Genomic DNA, 16,334 nt, shown 5'->3' on the forward strand with positions numbered 1-16,334 from the left:
GTATGGGATTTGAAGAAAAAAAATGTTCATATTTGATTGTTGAACGTGGAAAATCAGTCATCCAGACCTAAAACCTGAGCATCAACAGTCTCTCTATCTCCTCTGTTGCACACAAGGAATGTTATGAATACCTAGGAATTGATGAAAACTTATCATGCGAAGATGCTGTCAATAAAAATAAAGTGACCCCGAAAAACAGAGCATTCGGAACTCTCCTTTTACAACAAAACAATATCCCACAATGCATTTGAAGCATCAGTGCTGATTCCAACATCTGAGATACTTGACTGGTCTGTAAAGGAAATCCACTCTATACACATGAAAACCTGTAAGATCCTGACATCAACTGGAAAGTTCCACAGAAACAGTGTTATCCACGGGCTCTACGTAAGAAAAGACAGAGGCTTGAGATCGGTGCAGACAGCCTTTGAATGTCGTGTAGTCTCTCTCAGACTATACCTGCTAAACAGCAGTGGCAAAAAATAAATGCATAAACCTAATGCTGAAAAGTGGGAGCAGCATCCAACATGTCAGCAGTGTTCTCCACATGAAGCACTCTCTCCTTGATGACCTCCCATACAACCCCCAAAACAACCAAACTAACATACCTCAAAGAAAACCTCGCCGTGAAACACCCAGCAGACCAAAAATGACTGTGCATAGTTATGTTTCCAGAAGACTTGAAGAATACAGTAATATCGACATAAAGTGCAGCCTCTCTTGGACTCATGACAGCTACATTACATCATACTTCGAAGGCTATACATTTACAATCGAAGAACATGAGATTGCTATTGAATACTTAATAAACAAAAAAGACAGTGAAGCACTTGCAGCTCCAAGATGCAACCAAAAATGTAGGTTATGTGATATTTCTTTGAAAGACATACATGTTATCAGCAGCTGTCCAAGAATGTCACCGCTATGACACACGACATAGTCGTTAAAAAATATATAATGCTGCCCAAAAAGAAAGAATAAATATAGAGAATACCATTCTTTTGAATATACACATAAACATCAGCACAAGATATACTGATAGAATATTCTCATCAAAACTTCTTTCGAGTGTAAACATAACATCCGGATATTATTGTTTGGAACAGACAAGAAAAATTATGTACCATATTCGCTGCCAGCTGCTCTGCTGATGTGAACAGCTCTTTGAAAATCAAAGAGAAAGAGGATACAGCTTCTATGTTCAGATCATAAATTCACATTTATGCCAATAATAATTGATGTACTCGGTTTTGTGAAATAAGCTATGGTTTTCAGAAAAAGAGATCAACCAGCTAATTCGTAAGTAACAAATAAATCTATAAGTGAAACAGTAAAATATTCAAGACTTTTCTCAAGTTTAAAATGAGACTTACTTTTCTTATCTATATTCCAACGAAGTAGTTTGTATCTTTGTTAGAAACCAGTTCCTTCCTTATAGAAAGACTTCAAATAATTTTTTAAAAACTGAAGAGAAAATATACAAAGAAAAGTATGCAATAGGGAAATCTATAAACTAAAAGACCCTTCAGTAAGATTTGAAGGAATCCCTGCACACACTAACATCTGTAACTAGTCACACCAACAATGTCAAACTCCAAGAACCTGGATAAAATTTTAACAAGTATTTCAAATCCAACAAAAACCCAAGTGAAATAGCATTATAGATACCCACCATCCTTCTGTGCATACTGTCACACATCTACACGGGCCAACCCTTGACATCACTAATTCATATATCCTACTCTTGAAATTCCAATTCACATGCAAACCACGACACTGAACCACCACCACCACACAACAAAGCACTTCTCACGTGTAACAGCAAAGCTTCTGACTCCATTCTTTACTATCTACTCACACCATCTTAAGAAACAACGCAAAATATTGGATAGTAAACTATCAGGCCATTTAACCTCTGTTGTTTATAAGAACAAAACTTCCAGAATTTCTAATTTACCAAATGGGATACGTCAATCATCTACTTTACCCCTATTTTTCAGCCTATGTCAATGTGAGCTTCTGACCTATATCTACTCAGCTCCTGTGAAATATGCAGATATCCTTACATGCAAATGGTTTCCAATTTAGGAACAAGACCAGTAATTTTGAGAGAAGCGGATTAGTAGATACTATCGGCCCCACTATTTACTGACACTTTCGACTCCAAAAAGATCCAAAAAAATATATCATACTCACACTTTTCTCACGATTCTTCAGACATTGCTCCACAACCACTCTGAGCCCCACTTAAATCACCTCGAAATTTAGCTCAATCATAAGAGACTTTAAGTAGCGAGTAGTCCCGCGCTTTTTACCAGCAGCATCAGAGAATATAAAACCGCAATCAGCTATGATGCTCAACAATCAGCTATGATTCATACCACAACATATACATCAACAGCATAAATACACCACTCGCACGCACACACGCACACACACACACACACACACCACACACACACACACACACACACACACACACACACACACACACACACACACACAAACACACAAACACACACATACAGAAGAAAAACCATACTTAAAAACAAAATAACCAAATCAAAATTAGAGAAATCACAGCAATCACATTTGGCCGACAGAAAGAGTCAATGTCAATGAATTGTAAATCGATACTTTAGGGTAATCATGGACTATACTCAGGCCTTCAACCTCTCTACAACAAACCAAAGAACACAAAGAACACAAAACTACATTTACACATCATGGCAGGTTTTGTACAGACAATGCCTAGAGCCTACCAATACAGAAAAACAGAAATAATAAATGTGAACCACCACGATAACAGTTTGTTATTGCAGCAAACTTCACCCCGCAAATTCTTATTATTACATGAAAGCCAACCCAAACTCCTAGACACTTATAGAAATTCTCAGAGCTCTACTACTGCAAAATCATACAAACGCTATCTCTCATTGTGCCTGGCCTTGAATGTGCAGGCCCACAAAGAACACACCAACATAAGAAACACAACATTCAACATCTCGATCCTCACTGACTCCAAAATTTATGATAGGATGTCAACTAACAACAACAACTTAAGTGTCTCGTCCTGGTCTATTCCACCCTACTGGTTACAGCTGTTACCACTACCAGATTCTACTAAATGCAGAAGCAGAAAGTGTAGAAGAAACTACAATGCGTTTGAACTGTTTGGCTGCATCCTATTACATGCGGCATTGCTTACTGGAAAGAATGGGCGGTATTGTCACCAGCTAGACATAGATATGATATAACTTGAGGCGGTGCATCTGTGGGTGGCCTCTTGTCGTTTGACTGATTAGTTTCACATTATAGGAATAACCTCGAGGTACGCAACTCGTGTAACGCCACCAACATCAACGAAACAAGCAACAACAATATCACACCCCACCACCAGCATCGCCACCACAAACGCCATTATTACTGCAGTACATGTTACCAACATCACAACAAACACCAACAACATCAACAGCAACAACACCAACAACAACTACAACAATAACAGCAGCAAAATTCTTTGCGTGGACGCTCGACCTACGAGATTTAGCAACCAAATCTCTCTCATATCATCAAACCCTATCAACTTGGTAATAAATGAATGAATAAATAAATAAATAAATAAATAAATAAATAAATAAATAAATAAATAAGCATGAGTGTGGCTGCGTGGTAAGAAGCTTGCTCCCCAACAACATGGTTCTGGATTCAAACCCACTACGTGGCAGCTTGAACAAGTGCCTCGGACTAACCAAAGCCTTAATAGTGGATTTGGTAGACGGAAACTGAATGTGTGTGTGTGTCTGTGTGTGAATGTGCCTTTGTGTCTGTGTTTGTCCCCTATCACCGTTTGATAACCGGCGTTGGTGTGTTTACGTTCCCGTAACTTAGCGGTCCTGCAAAAGAGCCCGATAGAATCAGTATTAGGCTTTAAAAAATAAGTCCAGTGGTTGATTTATCCGAATAAAATTTGGATCTTTGTGGTTCTCATCACTGTCTACAATTTTGCTCCAATTGTTTTCAAAGTTGGTATATGGATTAAGTTTTGTATCCTAATAATGAAGACGAAATTTATTTTCCCTATAAATCCATAATTAAAAAGTTATTAACCATTAAAATTTGCAAAATTTGGTTATTTTAGCCAATCAGAAGCGAGTATTTTATACATCACTGTGGCGATAATTGTAAACAGTGACGAAAACCCACAAAGATCCTAAAACTCTTCAATGTGGTGCTCCAACATGACCGCATCAAACGGCTGAAACAAGTAAAAGAATAAAAAAAAATAATAAATAAGTAGGCGATCCTTCGGTATAGGTACCGTAATTACCGGAAGTGGCTTTGTTTACATTTCTGAAGATAACAGAAACCCTTTTCTCTCACTCCTAACCCTAACCCCCGATATATATAAAAAGAAAAAACACTTTCTTGAAATGTATCCGGTACTTCCGGTACCAATACCGAAGTTGCGCCAATAAGTAATTAAATAAATATGAAAGGAACATCGAACTTCGTTGTTCTAGATGGGATAGTCAAGGCTGGAACGCCTTCGAGCCTAAATCAGAGTAGTTTCAAAGCAACAACGACAACAGCAGCAGCAGCAACAACAGCAACACTACCACTACCGCCATCACCATAATCACTGCTATAGCATCACTGGTATATGGGGGTCAATAAATAGAAGGCGGCGAGCTGGCAGAAACGTTAGCGCACCATGCGAAATGCTTAGAGGTATTTCGTCTGTCGCAACGTTCTGATTTCAAATTCCGCCGAGGTCGACTTTGCCTTTCATCCTTTCGGGGTCGATAAATTAAGTACCAGTTACGCACTGGGGTCGATGTAATTGACTTAATACCTATGTCTGTCCTTGTTTGTCCCCTCTATGTTTAGCCCCTTGTGGGCAATAAAGAAATAGGTATATGTAAAGACGGCATAGTTAAGGGCTGCTGTATATCAGGGGGGTATCTTAACATCAGCTCATAACACCACCACTACCACCACCACTAACAACAGTAGCAACAACGACAACACAATCATTGCCGTTGTCGATTATACCAGAAGAACGTGCTATCATCAGATGATGTATTTAATCTGCCTTAGTGCTGCCGCCGCCGCTGCCGCCGTCATCGCCTTGGTAATTCATAACAGAATATGCCTGTCCGTCAATTCAGGTCAACTCACCTGACACTCTTTCGTGTTTAACTTATTTAACACAGTTGCTTTAATTAAAATTTTACGTGCTCTTTAGATACGTCAATACACTCTCACCTTTGACCTAATCTCTGACTTATTCACCTTCTGTACTCCACCTACATCCCCACTCCACGACGAAAATTCATGGACTTGTCCACACAAAAGTGGGACGTTTCGTGTTATTTTTCTTTGTAATAGTTTGTTTGTTCGGCCTGTTCGTTAATCGGTTTGTTGGTTGGCTGGTTGGTTGATTGGTAGGCAGGTAAATATTGCTGCTGGGATTTTTTTCACTCTCTTATTTCTTTGTTTGTTTATTCTTGTTGTTGCTTTTAATCGTCGTTGTTGATCTGATGGTGACAATGGTGCTGACTTAAATTAACATTTAAGTCACGTGATTGTAATAACGTTGCTGGTTGCCATGTCAGTGACACTTTAACTATCACTGACATATCAGAACCATATGAAGTTAGAGCCATATGAACAATCAGATACAGGTTACCATTGTAGACGGAGGGAGTACTGTATTGTCTCGACTTCCACTTTGTCCATTTTAAATTTTTTTTTTTTTTTTTCAGCTTGCAGTCCTGAATTCAAATCACTCGGTCGTGAACGGCAAGATCCACAGAACATCATTCCGGTACTGAAACACTCAACTACCTCCAGTTAATTCTGTAATTGGGTCTACGGCCTTGATCATGATTAAATAATAGAAATAACAACCCTAACATCTTTTTTTAAAAACGAGAAGGATGCGTTAGATAACGTTGTCTGTTGTATATTATGGCTTGCAAAAAATAAATAAAATAGGTACGTTCACGGTTGGAATGTTCTTGATTATAAGTTTGCTTAAGTAGAACTGATCTGGGGAAACGACGGTATCATTTGCCTGAAAAGGATTAGGATGCAAAGATAAAAAATCAAAAACAAACCCACAGCCGTCACCCGGAATCGAACATAACCTGATAACATTTACCATGTTTTCGTTAATTGTTTTAGGTGCCTGCGTAGTCTCGAATAGATAAAGATATCTTCTAGTTCTACTTACTCTTTGACACAGCGGGACATCCAGATCGTGACTGCCGCATGGAGAGAGGGTTTCATTTGCTCTCGGCTGGTATATATTTATATATATTACCAGCTGAGTAACCTGAGAGAGCGTAAAATGAAGCGCTTTCCCTAATGATACACTGCACCGCCCGGACCAAGAATTGAACCTACAACATTATGATCGCGACTCCAACATCTTAACCACTAGACCGCGCGCTTTCACAAACAGAGAAACAGAGTTAGATAAATAAAAGGGAATATTTGGTCGTTTGTTGCTTTATATCAGATTAGGAAAAATTCCATCATAGGCTGATGGCACTGATAACCTTGTAATCATGTACTACCTGTTCATGGTCGAGTGATCAACTATTAAACCAGTATGAAGAAGGTATGTGTGTGTGTGTGTGGTGTGTGTGTGTGTGTGTGTGTGTGTGTGTGTGTGTGTGTGCGTGTGCGCGCGCACGACCATCAAGGTTTAAAAGATAGAATAATGTCAAATACGAATTAGTTCATTGAGAACTAACAGCATCTTGGGAAGGGGATAGGCGCCACAGGGATTTCCAAATCCAGTGAAATTCTCGAAAGCTTCGCCAATATTGAATTTCATACCGAGCCAGTTGGGGGCTAATAAAGCCCCAAATCGAGAGGACTTTTCCACACCTGCGTAATCACCGCCAATACTGTCCCATGTCCTATCACCAATACATCGCTTGCGCCGCCATTAACAACATAATCAATTAAACCACCGCCACCAACGCAACCAACTGTAACACCAGCAACAACAATACCACCATCAACAACAGCCCCAACAAAACACACCAACAACAACATCATCACCAACACCTGCACCATCAGCGTCAACACCATCACCGACTCCATTAACTCAAAAGGAGTTGTATTACTGTATGGATTTGGCCATCGAGTGTTGTTATACACCACTGGTCACAATGCGCTTCCTCACATTGTCCTTAGTTTTCGTATGATGCCGGCTCGCTAGCAAGGTGAGCAGACCAGCATTACTCTTGAACGCAATGCCAGTTCGTTGCAGTGTTATCCATTTAGGCTGAGTGTACCGGAGCAACGTGAAATGAAACGTCTGCCTCAGGAACACAATGGATCGCCGGTCTGGGAATCGAAACCACGACCTTGCGATCTTCAGTGCAACACTCTAATCAGTAGGTCATGTACCTTTATACACACACACACACACACACGTTGATAGATATATAGTTAAATTCATAAATGTGTGTGTATATATTTGTATGTATGTATAAATATATATATGCATAGATATATACATATGCATATATACACGCTCTCACACACACACACACACACACACACACACATATTTACACACACACATACACAAATTTACACACATACACACACATATACTTGGAATTTACAGAAAAACAAAAGACCAAAACAGGTGTATGAACAACAAACAGGTGTATTAGTTTGACGCTCGGGAAAGTGAGAAAGTCTTTTAGGTTTCGAGCCTACGCTCTTCAACAGAAAGGAATAACGGAAAATAAACAGAGAATAAAAAAAAAACTAACTTATGGATTTAGCGATAAACATATCTCTTATATAAAATCCGTTCTGTCTGTTTGTGTGTGTGGGATCTCGGCATCCTCCATCCGATTGCACTCAAATTTGATATGTAGATACCGACGATATCAGGGCGTGTATAAGTCTTGAAAAAATTACAAAAATCGATTCCAGGTGAGAATGCGATCGATAAAGTCGTGGGAACGTGCATTTGTAAAATCGTTTTTCTTGGAATAGAAAAAAAGTTTATCTTTATTTCTTCTTTTGCTGATGTCTCAAATTTAGGTTAAATCGGTGTTTCTCAAAGGGGAGGCCTATGGGACGGTCGGACAAGTTGGTTTGAGAAAATATGGTTTAAATGTTTGACAAATTAGCACCGTCGATTGGACGGGGGCATTTTGCTCGTATATATATATATATATATATATATATATATATATATATATAGCTTATCGCTAAATCCACAAGTTTTTTTTTATTCCTTAGATGAAATCATCCCTTCATGAGGTTAACACAACCTCTTATCGAATTTAATAATTAACTTTTATCTATTGCGCTAGTAATATAGTAATATGTGTGTGTCAGAAAGAGAGTTCGGAGGGGAGATAGTGGTGAGGCTACAGTGACACATATTTTACATTCCTGCTTATGTCTTACAAGTGAGATTTTTGTTAATACGTAACATATTATGGACCGAATATAAAGTATGTTCAATGTATGTAGGCCGAAAATGTATGTTCAATGTATGTTCAAGGCGGTTATAGCCGTCCTAGTTCCTAATCAAATATAATGTATCTAAGCGTACATTACATTCAATATGGTCTTCCTTTTGAAGACAGTAGGGTGTGGTTTGAAGGTAATTTGACTTTAGTCTCTAGAAGATAAAAAACGGAATATCCATTCATTGTGATCATTTTCTACTCTTGTCATATCGTAATCAAGGGGCTAAACACAGAGGGGACAAACAAGGACAGACAAACGGATTAAATCGATTATATCGACCCCAGTGCGTAACTGGTACTTATTTAATCGACCCCGAAAGGTTGAAAGGCAAATATTAATATATATATTCAACCCTGAAAAAGGCAGTGGTCTAGCAGAAACGTTAGCACGCCGGGCAAAATGCTTAGTTGTATTTTGTCCGTAGCTACGTTCGGAGTTCAAATTCCGCCGAGGTCGACTTTGCCTTTTATCCTTTCGGGGGTCGATAAATTAAGTACCAGCTGCATACTGGGGTCGATCTAATTGACTGACCCCCTCCCCCAAAATTTCGGGCCTCGTGCATAGAGTGGCGGTTCTATCTTATCTTAAAATAGTTTCATGTGTAACGAAAGTAGTTTTTTGACATTCGAATCATTATGATGGAAAAAGAAAGATTAGAACCATTTCACTTGATTTTCGCAAAATTGACGCAAAGGCTGCGAATAAGTTTAACACACACACACACACATTCATCATATACCTGGCACTCCGTCGGTTACGACGATGAGTGTTCCTACTGATCCGACTAACGGAACAACTTTTCGTGAAATTAATGTGCAAGTGGCTGGACACTCCACAGACTCATGTACCCTTAACGTAGTTCTGAGGGAGATTCAGCGGGAGGCATAATGCGACAAGGCTGGCCCTTTGAAATACATTTACTACTCGTTTTTACCAGTTGAATGGACTGGCGCATACGTACATGCACACACACATACATACAAACATACATACAAACACACACACACACATGCGCAGGCATAGCACCTTGGGCAAGTGTCTTTTACTATAACTCGGGTGGACTAAAGGCATAAAATGGATTTGATAGACAGAAACTGAAAGGAGCTTGTCATGTGTGTGTGAGTGTGTGTGTGTGTGTGTATGTATGTCCTTACCACCAGTTTTGTAACCAGGTTGGTTTGTTTATGTCCCTGTAACTTAGCAGTTTGCCAGAAAATATGTATTATGACCGATTTGTTCGACTAAACCCTTCAATGCGGTACCCCATCATCGCTGCAGTCCAATGAATGAAACAAAAGATAAAAGATATATATATATATATATATATATATATATTATATATATATATATATTATATATATATATATATATATATACATACATACATACATAATACATCCATACATTACATACAAACATACATACATACACTACATACATACATAAATACATACTAGCTGAGGTACCGGTAATATCCGGGAGCCAGGATATTCCTAGTACCATTGATTTTCGCAAAATTGACGCAAAGGCTGCGAATAAGTTTAACACACACACACACATTCATCATATACCTGGCACTCCGTCGGTTACGACGATGAGTGTTCCTACTGATACGACCAACGGATTACTCTCTAATTACGACCTAATTACTCTCAGACGAAAAATGATATCAAGACATAGGACAAATAATAGAAGCAAATTCATTCACGAAACAATAATACAAATAAATACGTATGGAATCGAAAAATGACAATCGTTTGGTCAGATGAGTGGATAGCTGCAAATATATGATCGATGGAAACATCAAGAAAGGAATTGAAAAAACAAAAAAAGAACATTAAAGTTTGAAAAATAAACAAAAAATTATTTAGAGGAAAGGCACTCAATTTGACGACTGTGTTTCATGAGTATAATTCTACTGATCGTGAGAATCAAATATCGACTGCAACGGTTAGAACCGACAATTTTAAGTGTAGGTGTTAAGAAAATATATGTTACATGTTTTAGCACACAAACGTTGCGACGTTTAGACTCGATAATTTTAGGTGCCGATGTTAAGAAAATACACGTTACAGCAACCTGAGAATGCTAAAAAAATTGATGAACATTTTGACCCCACAACAATTTAGGCCAAATTTCGTTAATCAGTTAATCAAAAATCCGTTTTGCTTGAGTGACCTAGGTAAAAATTTATTTGTCTCAACACATCCTTAGCGCATATTCCATCTGTGTGTAAAACATCAAGAAAATCAGTTGAAAACTTTAAAAGTTATGGCAGAAAATGACATTCATATGAGAATTTGCATTGAAATATCCTATTGACTTTTGAGGAATGAATGCTGATTAAAAATTATCGATGCTTTTTAAATTCCAAGTGCGTAAGTGACTGCAGAGGCATAAGCACTCCATACGATTCAAGTTTCATAATATTGGTTGGATAGTCTCGGAGGGGTTAAAGTAACAAAAGCACAGAGCCACGAACAGACAGAAATTGACTTTTTATATATATATATGTTCCTTTATTACCCACAAGGGGCTAAACACATGGGGACAAACAAGGACAGACAAAGGGATTAAGTCGATTACATCGACCCCAGTGCGTTACTGGTACTTAATTTATCGACCCCGAAAGGATGAAAGGCAAAGTCGACCTCGGCGGAATTTGAACTCAAACGTACGGCAGGACGAAATACCGCAAAGCATTTCCGCCGGCGTGCTAACGTTTCTGCCAGCTCGCCGCCTTTTTTATATATAGATATACACAAATATGTGTGTGTGTGTGTGTGTGTGTGTGTGTGTGTGTGTGTGTGTGTGTGTGTGTGTGCGTGTGTGTGTGTGCGCGTGTGTGTGTGTGTATGCATATGTGAGTGGAAAATCAAACTACTAGTATTTAACACGTTCTACCGACAGAAAACCCGAAAGCAAGCTGTTAAGTCAGGTTTGTATAAAGCAAAGGTTCTCGTAACCGGGTCCATATGGACCCCGAAGATTCATATAAGATTTTGGTGGAGCGGGGGTGGGGGGGGCACGGATGCAATATAGTAAATTGGGGGTCTATGACAATTTTTCAGGGGCCATGAAAGAACTGTGCTTCAGACCAGTAATCTTTATATGCGATAAATTGGTTGTACATCAACAATACACAGGATACGTCAACAATTACTCTAATACATTAATATTTAATTATAGAAATATAACAATATTTTTATTTTTAAGATCAAATGTGTGTGGGGTCCACCCAAATAAATTAGGAATCAAAGGCGTAAAAGTCATTAGAAATGGTTGAGAGTCACTGATATGAAGTGTTAATTGCCATGAATTCTTTGACACTACTTTAGTATTAAGGAGATTTTGTAATAAAGACATTTTCTCGAGTTTCTGTACTAACATGCATTCATTGTGTGTTGTGTGTGTGTGTGTCTGTCTGTCTGTCTGTGTGTCTGTGCTTGTCTGTGTGTGTGTGTGTGTCTGTGTGTGTCTACGTGTGTGTGTATATATACGCGTCCACTCGTATATGTGGTTGTCTATATGTAAAAATAATACATACACCACACACACACATATATATATATATGCATATACACATGTTTTCGCGTATGGATATCTGTTCAGTGTACACACATACACTCACACACCACACGCACATACATATCTCTCTCTCTCTCTCTCTCTCTATATCTATTATATATCTATATATATATATATATATATATATACATATATATATATATATATATATTATATGCATAAGCGTTCTAACTATGTATGCATGCATATACAATATATGCATGTGTGCAAATGTACATGTTACTTAGTTGCAAGTGACACATTTCGTTATGAGTAATATTGGAATAGGTGTGATCACAATAACTGAGTTGACCTGTTTCTTTGTTCATTTGGTTTTACTTTTAAAATTCTCACCAATCGAGGAAGAGCCGCCTCAACCCAGAAACACAAGTTAGGCTATGGAATTTAGACAACATTAAGTAGGAAGTCATGTATGTATGTAAGTATGTGTGTACGTACGTATGTATGTATGTATGTATGTATGTATGTATGTATATATATGTTTATATATGTATGTATGTATGTATGTATGTATGTATGTGTATGTATGTATGTATGTATGTATGTATGTATGTATCTATGTATGTATTATTATCCATGTATGTATGTTTACATGTATGTATATATATGTATATATATATATATACATATGTATGTGTGTGTATGTATGCATTGTATGTATTTATGTGTGAATATATTTGTGTGTGTATGTATATTTGTATGTATGTATTTATGTATGTATATATATGTATGTATGTATGTGTATGTATGTGTTTATGTATATATATGTATATATTATGTATTCATGTATGTATGTTTGCATGTATGTATATATATATATACATATGTATGTGTGTGTATGTATGCATTGTATGTATTTATGGATCTATATATGTGTGACGATGACGTCATAAGTGATGATGACGTCATATCTGCTGTTGACTTTTTTTTTACCTTTTTTACCAAGAGGATAAAAATTTCTTCACCAATCTAAGCGTTGCAACACTGACGGAAGGAAAATGTGTACCGCAAAAGGGAACTATGTTGAAAAATAACCCTCATTTGGACACATTCTCTGTCAATGAACCTTTCAAACGACCCTTGTATGTGAGAATTAGTTGATTGATTTAATTTTCTGTAAACCATAGCTTTTCCAGATTGTCACATAGAAATTTACTCACAAACCCAAGTGCACTAATTATTATTGGTATAAATGTGAATTTATAATTTAGATATACGAGCTGGAGGTCTCGAAACAATTGTCTATAGTTATCCTGTTTCTCTTTGATTTTCAAAGAGATATTCACATCAGCAGGGCAACTGATCTCTATGACGGTATATACTTTTACGTTAGTATCCGATACAATATCTGACCTGTAATGTTCGATCTTGATAGAAGTTTTGATTAGAAAATTACACCAATTTTCGTTGTGTTGATGTTTATGTATGTATTCAAAACAATGGAATTCTCTGTATTTATTCCAGAAGTTGTTTTTTTCGGATGGTATTCCATATTGTTTTAGCGACAACGTTGTGTCGTATAGTGAGGTAGTACCTCGATGACATTTCTGGATAACCTCTGATCATGTGTGATGTCTTCCACGAAAATAGACCTTTTTGATTACATTTCCTTTTTCTGAATAGCGAAAGCATATTCTTCCACGTGGGATGTGATGTATCTGTCAGATATCCTGAAGAGGCTAATTTTCTACTCGATATTCTTAGTAACCTCTGGTTTTCCGAACACGTACCCATACATAACTTTCTTCAGATATAATGAGTGTTTCTGCCCCAAATTTTGTTTAAGTAAATTCATCCAGCTAACCTTGAGTCACATTCAACAGTCGTAGGCTCAAGTATCTATCCAGAAGTTCTTCCCCTATTCTGAAGATGTTATTATTTTCACTTTTCAGTATATATATTTTTTTTCTCTAGTTTCAGCTCAGAGCTGTGGCCATGCTGGTGCACCGCCGTTTTGCTACACTGTTATTACTAAGAGCCTCGTCTAATATGTGGCACTTGATGAAGCATGGAGTTTGATATAGCTACCCTCATTTGCACCTCTTGCCGTAAGGTAGGTTCATCTGGGACTCTCGACAGGAAGAGGTCCAGCTTTGATTTTTTAAAAAACCCTACATCTACTTTGTGCAAGTTCCTCAGACTCTTTGAGAGAATATTAAAAAGCTGTGGGCCCTTGAAACCCAGGTTGTTGCAGTAACTGGTCCTGAAGCGTGATGGCATTGCTGGGATCTTTAGCACTATACAGTGTCGTCCCGTTCTGGCATTGGTGTAGCTTTCAATGCCAAAATTTGTCACAATTCCTTCCAAGATCTTCCAGATATATATTACTGCATACCTCTCCCGTCTTCTCTCCAGCGAGTAGAGTCTTAACTGTTTCAACCTTTCCCAGTAGCTGAGCTGTTACAAAGAGACGATCTTCTTTGGGAATCTTCTCTGGATTGCTTCAAGGTCCGCTGTTAATTTCACACTGGTGGGTGACCATATCTGTGAGCAGTAATCCAGGCGGCTGAGGACGAATGTCCGCCAGAGGACCATCATGTTTCCTTATCTCTGGTTCTGAATGTTCTTAGGATCCAGCCAGCCAGTCGTCTGCATTTTGTCGTCATCCTGGTAATGTGCACTTGGAAAGAGTTATTATCACTCATGTCGATACCCAGGTCCCTCACTGACTTAGGCTCTGGGATTGAAATTCCCTGTGGACCAGTGTACCCTGTAAGTTTCATATTCAGTTTTGGATGCTGGTAGCGCAGGGCTTGGAATTTTTCAGCATTAAACTGCATATTATTATCCTCAGCCCATCTGTAAATTGAGTCCAACTCCTGCTGCAGGTGTGTAACATCGCTGGGGTTCTGTATTTTCTGCGAGACTTTCGAATCATCTGCATTGCTTGCAAAGGTGGCTATTCGGGCATTTGAGGGCATATCTGAAAGAGCACTATAAAAAGGAGTGGCCCCAAGACAGTGCCCTGTGGAACACCGCTCACTATTTGTGTGTTCATAGAGGTGGTTCCATTAGCCACTACTGCCTGACTCCTATCTTTCAGGAAGTCATGTAACCACTCACTCTCCAAGTTTTCCACTTGTCAAAAGCTTTTGCAAATCAAGGTATATTACGTCCACATTTGATTTGTTGAGTAACTGCCTCAACACCCAGTCATAATGTTGTAAAGTTGGGTCAGGCAGCTCCTACCGGGTCGAAAACCATGCTGGGTATCACTCACAAGTTATTTTTCTTCAAGGAAGGCGATTGTTTCCCTCTGACTATCCGTTCCTGACTTTGCTGTTGTGTGAAGCCAGAGATATAGGCTTATAGTTTTTAGCATCTGCTCTACTTCCCCCTTTATGTATTGGGTATATTATACCCTCCTTCAGCTTGCTTGGCAGTTTCCCATTTGTAAGAAAGCTCTGGAAGAGAATCTGGAGGGGTTTTGCCAGAGCATGCTTACACGATTTGAGGAGGATTGCTAGGAAACCATCAGGACCATCAGTTGAGTTTGTGTCCACTTCATCTATGGCTAGTAGTATATCTTCTTTGCTAATGTCAATGTATTCCATTGTAACTGCCTCGCTGGTTATAGGTGAGGCGGCAAAGAAGTCCACTGGTTCGTTCAACGGGGTGGTAAAGACTGGTCATTCAGTATCTCACTGATCTTAGTTGGACTGTCTGTGAGGGAGCCATCCTTTTGAATGAGGGGTCCAATCTTGTAGTGTACTGAGGCTGTTTCTTTCGTGTAATGAAAGAAGGCCTTTGGGTTTGACTTAATGTTTTTTATAATTCAGGCTTCTTTGTCTACTTTCTCCCTCACATAGGATTGTTGCAGCCTTTTTTCGATCTCCATCAGTGTTGTTTTTAGGCGGGACGTTTCGCTACTTTGGAATGTTGGTTGAGTCGATTTGCAACCTTCGTCCGTCGTCTCATGAGAATCTTCCGCTCCCTTGGAATCTTGCTCCTATTTGTTTTGGCTTTGTGCGCTGGGACATATTTCTGGCATACGGCTTGCACAGAAGACATGAAACATTCTAGTTTCATGTCAATGTCTGGTGTGGAGAGACATTTCGGCCAGTCCTCTCTGAGGATCTCTTCTTGGATCGATTTCCAATCTGCTTTGGAGAGATTTCGGGTGCTTCCTTTAGGCTGTATGTCTCTGGTTACTTTCGGCCCAAACATAGACAGCTCTATTATGTTGAGATCCGAGACTAATGTCGGTGTCACTTTCACATCATGAATGA

General features: G+C 38.6%; 1 long non-coding RNA gene across 1 annotated transcript; it reads right to left on the bottom strand.

The window, feature by feature from the left end:
- Nucleotides 1-2,148: 2,148 nt before the first annotated feature.
- Nucleotides 2,149-15,936, bottom strand: LOC118761498. The gene is made up of 3 exons (XR_004997428.1): nucleotides 15,732-15,936; nucleotides 14,221-14,222; nucleotides 2,149-2,161 (listed from the first exon to the last, which is right to left on the bottom strand). It is a non-coding gene; the product is annotated as an uncharacterized LOC118761498 (long non-coding RNA).
- Nucleotides 15,937-16,334: the final 398 nt, after the last annotated feature.

The sequence above is a fragment of the Octopus sinensis genome, unplaced genomic scaffold, assembly GCF_006345805.1.
Source record: "Octopus sinensis unplaced genomic scaffold, ASM634580v1 Contig14236, whole genome shotgun sequence".
Taxonomy (NCBI): domain Eukaryota; kingdom Metazoa; phylum Mollusca; class Cephalopoda; order Octopoda; family Octopodidae; genus Octopus; species Octopus sinensis.